This window comes from Salvelinus fontinalis, chromosome 26 (genome assembly GCF_029448725.1).
Source record: "Salvelinus fontinalis isolate EN_2023a chromosome 26, ASM2944872v1, whole genome shotgun sequence".
Lineage (NCBI taxonomy): Eukaryota > Metazoa > Chordata > Actinopteri > Salmoniformes > Salmonidae > Salvelinus > Salvelinus fontinalis.
The window spans coordinates 10,620,673-10,628,428 of NC_074690.1; positions in this window are offsets into that span (position 1 = coordinate 10,620,673).

Here is a 7,756-nt window from a genome sequence, read left to right on the forward strand (position 1 = left end):
GTTAAGGGTAGAGAAAGCTTGTTGGACACTAAGAAAGCTTTGTTGTAGAGCATTTAACACAAGGGGGGCCAGCTGAGTATAAGACTATCATCTGCATATAAATGGATTAGAGAGCTTCCTACTGCCTGAGCTATGTTGTTGATGTAAATTGAGAAGAGCCTGGGGCCTAGGATCGAGCCTTGGGGTACTCCCTTGGTGACAGGCAATGGCTGAGACAGCAGATTTTCTGACTTTATACACTGCAATCTTTGAGAGAGGTAGTTAGCAAACCAGGCCAAAGACCCCTCAGAGACACCAATACTCCTTAGTCGGCCCACAAGAATGGAATGGTTTACCGTACCAAAAGCTTTGGCCAAGTCAATAAAAATAGCAGCAGAACATTGCTTAGAATCAAGGGTAATGGTGACATCATTGAGGACCTTTAAGGTTGCAGTGACACATCTATAACCTGAGCGTAAACCAGATTGCATACCAGAGAATACTATAGACATCAAGAAAGCCAGTCGATTATTGAGCCAGTCGATTATATACATTTTTCCAACACTTTTGATAAACAGGGCCAAATAGAAATAGGCCTATAACAGTTAGGATCAGCTTGATCTCCCCCTTTAAATAAAGGACAAACTGTGGCTGCCTTCCAAACAATGGGAACCTCCCCGGAGAGACAGGCTTGGCGATGATAGGGAAAGCAACCTTAAAGTAGTAAGGGTCTAAACCATCTGATCCAGATGTTTTTTGGTGTCAAGTTTCAGGAGCTCCTCTAGCACCTTGGACTCAGTGACTGCCTACAGAGAGAAACTTTATATTGGGGCAGGGGGAAAAAAGAGGGAGAGGTATCGGGGATAGTCGCATTCGAAGGGGTGGGGAGATGAGGAAATGTTGGACGGGCAAGGCTGAGTCAAATAGGAATCCTGAATTAATGAAGTGGTGATTAAAGCGCTCAGCCATGTGCTTCCTGTCAGTAACAACATCATCAACATTAAGGGACATGGGCAGCTGTGAGGAGGAGGGTTTATTCTCCAGGTCTTTCACCATTTTCCAGAACTTCTTGGGGTTAGACCCACAGAGAGAGAACTGCTCCTTTAAGTAACTAACTTTGGTTCTCCGGATAGCCTGAGTGCACTTATTTCTCATTTGCCTGAACGAGAGCCAGTCAGCCTGAGTACGCGTGTGCTGAGCCTTTTGACAAATGCAATTCCTGAGGTGGAGTAACTCTGCAAGATCACGGTCGAACCAGGGGCTGAACCTGTTTTTAATTCTCATTTTCTTTGGAGGCGTGTTTGTTAAAAAAATACCACTGAAAATACCAAAAAAGAAAGTCCAAGCATCTTTGACAGAGAGGATCAAGCTGATTCTATACCATTTTACAAAGGCCAGTATATGAAGGAAGGCTTGCTCATTAAAGTTTTTTAGCAAGCGTCTATGACAAATCAGGACAGGTCATTTCACTGAGCAGCCAATATGAACACAGGCTGTAAAACAGTGATCACTAAGGTCATTACAGAACATATTAAACTAACCATAGAAGCACTGTAATGATATGCCGCTAAAACCATCCATTCTATGACTGCAACTATAGAAAAAAAAGGGTATTATGCATATTTTAAAAATAATTATCTGCATTTAAAACTGTTAAGATCCTGGTATGATGGAAACGACATGTCAGCAACAGTAATGCAGCATCTACCGTAAACAATACTGTAGGCACACTTCATAGCATATGTATTTATAACCCTTTCTCCATCTTCATTACATCTACTTAATGCTGGCCATGGGTCATTTTGGTGCTGGCAGGGATAAAACACACTACATCCCTGTAATGCTGACATTGAACATTGTGATGCCCCAGTCTCCACCACCACGGTTCTTGTAATTCCTCTTCACACACAACCACACTGGCCACGGTCACCACCAACATGCCACCCAGCACAGAGAAAGAGGCTATCAGCGCTGTGGTCACCGTGTCCTGGGTGAAGCCAGGATACTGACAAGTCTCTCCATAGTACCACCAGTCATCACCAACTGTACACCTGGACAGAGAGAGGAAGAGAACGAGTGAGAAAGAGAGTCAACAATCTACCCACTGCACATCTGGATAGGGCGAGGAAGAGAACGAGTGAGAGAGAGAGAGTCAACAATCTACCCACTGCACATCTGGATAGGGCGAGGAAGAGAACGAGTGAGAGAGAGAGAGTCAACAATCTACCCACTGCACATCTGGATAGAGCGAGGAAGAGAACGAGTGAGAGAGTCAGTCAACAATCTACCCACTGCCATTGAGCGAAAGAGAGATCTAACACGGCACACCTATATTAGAGGGTGGAGAGAGAAAGAGGGAGTCACTACACAGGCAAAACCAGTTGAAATAACATCGTTATAACCACAAGCTCGTCATTATAACACTTAACCAGTTTTGCCTGCTGGACTGTTTGTGTGTTTGTAAAGGGAAAGACTGAACACCCTCTGGGGAAAAAGGAGGGAATAATTACAGTAGCTCTGTGACGCTGGAGCGAGATTATACAATGAGAAGAGAAACACACAGTAGTTATTAATGAGGCGAGAGAGATACATACAGTACAGACCATTGTACTGTGTAAGCTACAAGCCCCGACAGTAAAACGCCCCGCAAACAGCATTTCCAGCATCCAATACACAGACTCCCTCATTCCCACATGTGATGTTAGTGCAGGGGTCAGAGTGCGGCATGGCGGTGGTAACCATGGTGACGGGTGGCACGGTAGAGGGGATGGGTTGGATCACCGTCAGATGGGACACATCTGAAGAGAGTAACGAGATGGGAGGGAAGGGGGGGGGGGCATATAAGTGATGAGAACAAGCACATACAGTATTAACATAGAAATGAATGTACAGACACGGATAGGATAGCATGATTGTTATAGAAATGGCGAGTGGGTGTGAATTTCATACCTTCATATGATGTGGATGTATTGGTAAATAGGGGGACCACCACAACCTATGGTATTTCAATGAGTGTGATGATAACCAACAAGGTAGCGTTAATCGGATACTGTATGTATGGAACATGGCATGCTAAAGATAGATTCTATCATACTTTCAGAGAATGTAGAGAATAGTTTTAGCATGTTTTTGATCAACTGCTAAATACGGTAGCCTGGTCCCAGATCTGTTTGTGTAATCTTGTCAAACGTGGCAATGACCATAGGACTTGGCGAGAAAGCACTTAACAGATCTGGGACCAGTGGAACATTTCAGGGCTTCTTACCCTCCATGGTGAGCATGAAGATGGTGTCTCCCCCATTGATGAAATCCCTGCTCTTGGCCCTGGTACACGGGTGTCCCGGTGCCCGGCCCATGGATATATTTGGTACCATCCGCCTCTGACACCTCAATGCCCACCTTACGAGGGTCTTCCCAGAAGAACTGCTCTGAAGTCTCTGAAAGGTAAAAAGGTTTCTCAATATACTGTACACATGACTTCATCTATGACGTTACAAGACTGCTACTTTAAGTCAGTGCAAAACCAGGTGGAAAATCTCAGAAAATAATGGTAATTTCACTCGTCTGTCAATGGAATGTAACTCCATGTCTTAAAGGAATTCCCTTTGTCTCAAATCTTTCTGCACTTGTCTTGGTCCATTTTAATTAAGCATCTCATTAGGATCATAATGAATAATATTTAATGGATAGGGGGAACCTGATCCTAGATCAGTACTCCCACTCTGAGGTGCTTATTTTATCTAGGCAAGACAGTTAAGAACAAATTCTTATTTACAATGACGGCCAACTCCAGCCAAACTCTAACCCGGACGATGCTGTGGCAATTGTGCGCCGCCCTATGGGACTCCCAATCACAGCCAGTTGTGATACAGCCTGGAATCGAACCAGGATCTGTAGTGACACCTCTAGCACTGAGATGCAGTGCCTTAGACCGCTGTGCCACTCGGGACAGTTCACCCAAATTATACATTGGTTTCCTTCCCTGTAAGCAGTCTATGGACCGATAGAATTAAAGTATCTAAAACTGACTGTAAAGCTCAACAAAGTCACTTATAGATAATTTGAAAATGATGAGCCCAAAATGCTAATATCGGTACCAGGACTTGGATGGGATTTGTGCTACAAATGCTAAAACGTTAGCTTTTGGAAACTTGTGCTAGGGAAACTACACCAAAGCATGGATTTCTGTAAAACCTTGTCCATAGACTGCTTACAGGGTAAGAGAATGTGTAATTTAGTAATTTGGGTGAACTATGCTTTTAATGAATACGGGCCCTGGACTGACTATTTCATGAAGCTGGTTGAGAGAATGTCAAGTGTGTGCAAAGCTGTCATCAAGACTTTGAAGAATCTTACTACATGATTACATATTGTTATTTCATAGTTTTAATGTCTTCACTATTATTCTACAACGTAAAAACCCTTGAATGAGTAGGTGTCCAAACTTTTGACTGGTACTGTATATAAATATTGTTACATACACCTAATAGGTGCAGTGAAATGTGTTGTTTTACAGGATCAGCCATAGTGGTACAGCGCCCCCTGGAGCAAATTAGGGTTAAGTGCCTTGCTCAAGAGTACATTGTCAGATTATTAATCTTGTCAGGTTGGGTAATCGAACCAGCAACCTTTGTTACAGGCCCAACACTTACTGCTAGGCTAGTCTCCCTAATGATTCTATATTATACACATTAAACAGGTGAATTAAAACCAATACGATGGGTCTAAACTACTGATGTTAGAGATGTTACCAACTAACGAGCTAAATAACTCGCTGGTTCCGGTTGGGGTGGGCTTCATCCTACTCTCGAACCAGCTGATCGTTGGCGGTCTCACTGTTCTAGAGAAAGAACTGCAGGCACTGGTAGCCTCTCAAGTTAGAGTAGTCTGCTGTCCAGCCTGGCTGTGTCTGCTGGTTTGCCTGTGGCAGTGCTCAAGTGCATGAAGTAGCCCAAGCCTGTGGACAATGGACACCATTATCAATTTTCCTTTGGATTGTTAAGTAGAGCCGGCGATAACTTGAGCCTATATCTAGGGCTCAGAGTTTCCCTGACCAGGTACCACGGTCAGGGAAAACTCTGGACTCTATTTATAACTGCAGTTTTTATAACACACAAATGAACTCTGCAGGACCTTTGATCATCCTTTGGACTATAAGATAGGAATAATTATTTTCTGCCCTGTCAGGTACTGAGGAATGGAGGTTGATAAGTGTTGTTTTGTGGTTGTTGTGTACTGAGGGGGTGCTCACCGGTGCGTTTGCCCATGTTGGATTACTCCGTGGTGGGCCCGCTGGGGGCCTGGGTCACTGTGCTCCAGTCTGCCTGGCCTTCCGGCCCTTGGATCATACCACAGATGTTCTCCCTCTCTAAGACAGGTGTCCAAGAAAGTGGTGGAGCGTGCTGGATCAAAAGGACACATACTGAACATCGACTTGCCAACAGCTAAACAGCAATCACAGGACAACTTTGACTTGCTGTAGACTCCATCCAGACACACATATCAATGATACAGTATGTGCCAAATGTTTTGCCTTTTTATCTAGTTTTACCATGTACCCAGGCAGCTAAGACATATATTCTCTCATAAAGTAACAATCAAATCATGTTTTATTTATCCACTAGGGTTCTCAAATACACATTAAGAAATACACCTACTGTTCCCGTTTTTCCAAAATACACAATTTCATCAAAATCAACAGGAGTTTTGCTTTGTACGTATTACCTAACTAAATCACTATTCTTCAGATATGCTTTTTATAACAAAAATGTGAAATTCCAGCAAAAGAGATCTCCTGCACTGTGGGTTTGATTGAGCTACAGACACTGATAAATATATCGGTAGATCAGCAGACCAAATGTGACTGTGTCTTACTGCTGACTTGGTAGATCAGTCAGTCTGCTCAGACAGTTGTAGAATAGAATATATACTTTATGACGGAAATGTGTCTTCTGCCTTTTCCAACACAACCAGAGATACACACACACGTTGAGAGGCACAGGGTCAGCCACAGTGCAGCACCTCTGGATGGTGAGCAACTGTGGGGGTTAAGTGCCTTGTTCAAGGGCACAAAGGCAGGAGATGGTACAAGGCTCCGGACCTTGTCGAGGTCATTGTCGCAGAACTCCATGCACTGTCCGACGACATCGGCGAAGGCAGGGATCTTGGTGATGATGTTGGGCTCGGCGCCGTAACGCTGTCTCACTGTAGTGCATCATGGAACTGTAGTTGTAGGGGACGCCCAGAGAACTCGATGTGGTGTCGTTGTAAGTGTTGAAGTTGTGTTCACTGCCTGGGGATGGAGGGATGGAGAGAGAGAGGGGGTGTGAGAGAGAGCTGGGACGAAAGGGAGTGAGAGGGAGGGCGAAAGAGAGAAAGTTCAGCCGGGTTGGAGGGTTCAATTTCATTTAAATTTGGCCAGTTTAGCCATTATTTTCAAATCTAGCCTTGGATTTTCAATTTGTCTCCTGAATGGACGGAGTTGACATGTAATTGACCTTCATCCCCTAAAAGGTCAGGGAGACAAGGAATCTCCCCAATGGCAGATCTGCAGGGTTAGGACTTCATGTGGAATACAGCATGCTGACTGGAATCTTACAAATCATGTCGCTGCTCTTTGCCCTTCAATTACATCTGACAAAAGTAAAGCAATGACTTGATAACAATGAATTGATAAACCATGCCCTAATCGCAAATCTCACTTTATGCTTCCTTTGATGCTTATATGGTGTCCTTAGCCTGCTTATCTGGGAAGATTAGGCACGTGATCAGCACAATTAGACATATTTGTTTGTCCTGGTCACATAGCTTATTGCTCTTGGAAAAAGGCAAGATAAATCAACTGTGTATTGTGTGTTAAACAACTAGTGTTTTATTAGGCTAGCACTAATCTGCCTTTTTGTTGTCATGTTGACTAAATTGTTCTATCTGCAAAAAGCATAGTTCTGAGATATTGAGCATCAAAGTTTTCACATCCCAGATCTCAGATCTGTTTTGTTCTCACCTTAAAAGGTACCTAAAGTGCATAGTATAAAAATCCTGAGGCAAGTTTAAGAAAACTGTAGCTAATTGAATAAATACATGATAGAATAACACTATTTCACCAAGATAGTCAGAACGCATCATCAAATACATTAAGAAATGTATTATGATCATCAGACGAAATAGTCATAACTGAACAACGATGTGATAACATCATTTATTTTAAGATTTCTGACATTGTTTTTTGCTTGCATACCATTGTAGCCTAGACCATTCTTAGATCGAAATGGCAAAGACGTATTCTGATTGGTCTAACTTTATTTGTTCCGGCTTGTGATTGGATTGCAGATAGAACCTTACAGCTCCACGTTCAAATGGGTTTACGCAGATAGATCTTTCAAAAAAGAAACATTTCACTTAAAATGTACTTCACAGGCATATGAATAATCATCTAAAAATCATAGTGGCGGTCAGTGCCATTTTTAAGATGAGGGAGGATTTTTTTTTTTTATGAGCATAGCCTTTTTTTTATTACAGCATATTGGATGACTCAATCATATTCCATTCACCCAGTTCAATGTAACAGCGATAGGTTTAGGCTACTACATGATACTGAATGTCCCCTATAGCCATCATGAGGTTGCTACAACCTAGCCTATGAATGAAATTTACAACCTAGGTGCACACACGTCGAGAAACAAACTTGAGGTGACAGACAGTGACATTAAATAGTGCTCTTGCCTACATCTAGCTGATATGTGGTGTAATCATTAGTCCAACAGTTATGTTTATCCCC